The 4,579-nt window shown below is 39.9% G+C and overlaps 1 pseudogene; it reads right to left on the bottom strand.

The window, feature by feature from the left end:
- Positions 1-1,263: 1,263 nt before the first annotated feature.
- Positions 1,264-3,661, bottom strand: LOC128928690 (guided entry of tail-anchored proteins factor 1 pseudogene; annotated as a pseudogene).
- Positions 3,662-4,579: the final 918 nt, after the last annotated feature.

The following is a 4,579-nucleotide window of genomic DNA, read 5'->3' as shown; positions in this document are numbered from 1 at the left end:
CCTGTGTCATTTTTGTTCACACTAGGAGGTTAGGCCCACCTCTTCTGCTGACCTGGAGGCAGTGCTGGGTGGTCAAGAACACTGTCCAGTTGCTACATAGTCTTCCTGTGTTTTTTGTTAAAACACAGGAAGCCTAGTCCCTCCTCTTTAATGGTGGGTTGGCCTTTCTTCTACGGAGCTAGATCATTCAGGGTTCAGCTCAGACTGAGGCACTGGCTGCGCAACCTGCCAGAGTTAGCACTTCAGCCCTCTGGGGTTTGTGGAGGAGGGCAGGGACCCGCCTGGCAACACCATCCATCTCCCTGCTTTCAGCTCTCTCTTTGTCTGGGCAGGGGGAGGGGGCGATAGCTCAGTCTGCAGGCTCTCCCAGTGGCTTATGGACTTATGCATTTGCTTAGATCTATGCGACAATCCAGGACACCATCCCGGATTATTATTCAACTCTGCTCTCATAATTACTGGCACTTGACTGGCAAAGCTACCCTGTTCTGTGTATTGCTGAGGTTTGGGGGGAAGCACTGTATCTGGACTGGGGTGCCAGAGGGGGAGCCTCCAACTCACTGGTCAGATGCACTTTCTGGGTGAAGTAGCACCCCTTCCCACCTTGGTCTGCTCTGCCTGGGCTTTGCTCACCATCCGACTAGACCCATTGAAATGCACCTGATACCTTGGTTGGAGCTAGGAGATCTCTCGATTTCTGCATCTCTCTTGCTGGGTGCTGTGCACCAGAGTTGTATCTATTCAGCCACTTTGTTCCCCTGAAAAAAATGTTTTAAAAAACATTTAGCAGAATTATGCTTTGTGGGCCACATATGTTATTGGTTCAAGTTAATACAATCAGGCCTTATAAGGTTAGTTTTCTGTGTTCCATTCTAAAGAGCATAAATATTAAATGCTTATAAAACACACTTCATAGTGCTTTAAATACAAAACACAATTTGAGCACAGAACAATGCATTATGGTCTCATGGATATATGTACAAAACACTGTAATGAAAAAACAGCCTCAAGTAAGTAGATAATACTATACAACTCTTACTCAACAAATGACATTTTAAACAAAGGGAGAAAAAGCCCAAGCAATATTAATTAGTGTTGTTCTTTTAGTTGTATTTAATATGATTAAAGAAGAAATTTTCAAATTCCTGGTAGTGGTATTAAAATTAAGTCACTTTTAAACTGGATTAAAAATGACACTAAGTCTTCAAAGAACTTAATTTTGACATTCTAGCTGAAAGAAACTTTTGACTTTCTAGCTGACAATATGACCAAAATATACAAGAGTGCAAATCACAAGTGACAGCACGGAGATGCCCCCTAAATGTTTCACATTTTGTATGGACCTAGGACAGTGTTCATTGATACAACATGTCATAAAGTGCACTTTCTTGGCTCAAAGACAAGCGTAGAAAATCATGATTCTTATAAGCTCTCTCATAAAGTCCAAGAACAAACATACTCAACAACAAAAAAATCTAAACTGTGCACTTTTGTTTCCTAAAAGAGTATAAATCAGATTTTTAACCTATATGAGAAAATTCATTGTTACAACTCTGGTAGCTGTATCCATCTTTCTGTTCAGCTGAATGGATGAAGCACAACAGCCACAACTTTGTTACAGACTAAAATCCAGCAGGCAATTCCAACACCACCTGCTACTCTAGTAGGAAAGACTACCCAGGCAGTCTAGCTGGGTTATCCATTTACTCGGCACCACAGCCACAGGGACAAAATAATACCTCCAAATGAGTGAGATCATCAGGGCAGCCTGCAAAATGTAAAAAGCAACACTTATCACCTATTTTATCTTGCCTAATAGAGCTGTCCAAGCTTTCATGTGAGTTTTGAGCTTATCCGTCATCTTGTTGTTCTTTCTTTCCAGCCTGGCATATCTGGCAAACTCATCCATCATGTTGACCATGGACAGCTCCTGCTTCATGTCCTTGATCGCCGTTCTCATCTGTGACTCCTCCGCATCCTTGTGCAGCACCCTGGACATGAAAGACGAGAAGGACGGGAAGAGGATCCTAAGAATACTGCACCCAAACACGAAGCTGATCACCAGCAACCAGGCCCAGTGGTGGGCCCGGGCTGAGCTCATCCGGGTCGCTCCTGACTGCTGGGTCTGCTACAGCAGCTCCATGGGGACCACGGCTGCACGGCACATTGCATTTTTTTTTTCCAATGTCACATAGTTCTGCTCTGATCTTGGTTATTTCCTTTCTTTTTCTGGGTTTAGGTTTGGTTTGTTCTTGTTTCTCTAGTTCCTTGAAGTGTGACCTTAGTATTCCAGTTTGTGCTCTTTCAGTCTTTTTTGGGTAGGCTTTTAGGGCTATAAACTTTCCTCTTAGTGCCACCTTTGATGTATCCCAGAGATTTTAATTGATTGTGTCATTATTGTCTTTCAATAATTTTTTAAATTTTTATCTTGATTTCCTTTTTTACCCAATGCTCATTCATCAGCAGGCTATTTAATTTCCATATATTTGCATGGTTTTGAAGGTTCCTTTTGGAACCTCCCAGTTGGAAATTGGAGTTGATTTCTAGCTTTATTCCACTGTGGTCTGACAGAATGCTTGATATAATTTCAATTTTCTTAAATTTACTGAGGTTCATTTTATGGCCTATCATATGGTCTATCTTGGAGAAAGTTCCATGCAATGTTGAATAGAATGTGTATTCTGTGGTTGTTGGGTGAAATGTTCTGTATATATCTGGTAAGTCCATTTGCTCCAAGTTATTGTTTAAATCCATTGCTTCTTTGTTGACCTTCTGTCTTGATGACCTGTCTACAGCTGTCAGTAAAGTACTGAATCCCCCACTATTATTGTGTTGCTGACTATCTCATTTCTTAGGTCTATTAGTAATTGTTTTATAAATTTGGGAGCTTCAGTGTTAGGTGCATATATGTTTAGGATTGTGATATTTTAATCTGCTATTAATCTTACATGTTACCTAGTGCTTCTGTCTCACAGCTCTTAAGATTCTTTCCTTCATCTTGACTTTGGGTAACCTGATGACAACGTGCCTAAGTGAGGATCTTTTTGCAGTGAGTTTTCCAGGTGTTCTTTGTGTTTTTGTTATTTGGATGTCTAGGTCTCTAGCAAGGCTGGGGAAGTTTTCCTTGATTGTTTCCCCAAATATGTTTTCCAAGCTTTAAAATTCTCTTCTTCCTCAGGAACACTGATTATTCTTCAGTTTTGTCATTTAACATAATCCCAGACTTCTTGGAGGCTTTTTTCACTTTTCTTATTTTTTCTTTGTCTTTGTTGGATTGAGTTAATTTGAAGACCTTATCTTTGGGCTCTGAATTTCTTTATTCTACTTGAGAACCTGCCCCAGAGTACCCACCTCCCAGCTGCAAAAGGTAAGGGCTTGGTTCTTTCCACACCTGTGGAATCTGCACACTGGATTTGTGCTCTCCCCCAAGTTCTGGCCAGGAGGCTTCTCACCCAGTTCAAATTGTTACAAAGTTCAGCTGGAGGCTTCCTTCTCTCAGTGGCATTTTCCTCTGTGCCTCTGGCTGCCCTCCGGAAGGACCTCTGTGGTGCCAGGCAGGAATGACTGTTCAGGGACCCAGAGAGCTCCTAGGGCCTTTCCCGCTGCTTCTTCTACACCTGTATTTCAGTCTGCTCTCTAAATTGACTCAGCTAAAGGTAAGTTCAAAAACTTCTCCCACAAACAGACCCTCAGTTTCCCCAGGGCAGGTATGTGGAGAATCTCTTTTTCCCACTTCTGCAGTTGGGGCACCTACAGTATTTGAGGTGTCTCTCCAGGTCCTGCAGGAGCAGTCCATTTCTTTCAGAGGGTCTGTGGGTCCTCTCAGGATTCCTGGTTTCAAGAATATGATAACCTTCTCATTGACCAACAGACTGGCTGCCTGCAATAAAATTCAGTTTGAATTATTTTTTCAATATGACAAATTCAAAGAAGTTTGTATTTTCTGACACATTTAGAGTTTTTCTGTTTCCTAGAACATAAATTATATTATGAATTTATTTAAATCTGAGCAGCCTAAGAAATATGCTTTTATTCTTATATGTAAAATTCAGATATTACTTATGATGTTTAAATAGGATGGCCTATTAGTGATGGGCCACACCTTCTAACCATTTATAGGCTGTTAAGAAAAAACACTCCTTATTTATAAAACACTTAAGTTCTTCAACACTCTTCTGACATATGGAGCTTCTTTATTATTACAGACTCACATTATCAATTATTCAGTTTGTACATTAGCATGCTTTAAAATTTTTCTTCTTGCCATTGCCTAACTTTGGACCATTTCATTATTTACTTCTTTTTGCAAAGAGAATAATAGTAGGCAACAACAATAATGTTGTTAATTTTTAAGTACAATAAAACTGTATCTAGTCATACACTATTATAATATGTATATTAGTATATAATTAATAATATTAAAACCCATTTCTTTTGCTTTCTGAGATGTCTTAGTAAAACATTTTTGTGGCCCAATATTCAAGCTATTGTGACATTTTGAGGTGATCAGGAACACTTATTTATTCAAACATCTCTATATCTTATAAGAGAAATAAAATAATTGACTATTGCACAAAGA

The sequence above is a fragment of the Callithrix jacchus genome, chromosome 9 (genome assembly GCF_049354715.1).
Source record: "Callithrix jacchus isolate 240 chromosome 9, calJac240_pri, whole genome shotgun sequence".
Classification (NCBI taxonomy): Eukaryota; Metazoa; Chordata; class Mammalia; order Primates; family Cebidae; genus Callithrix; species Callithrix jacchus.
The sequence above is the reverse complement of the archived record's forward strand: the minus strand, read 5'-3'. Positions and strand labels throughout refer to the sequence as shown.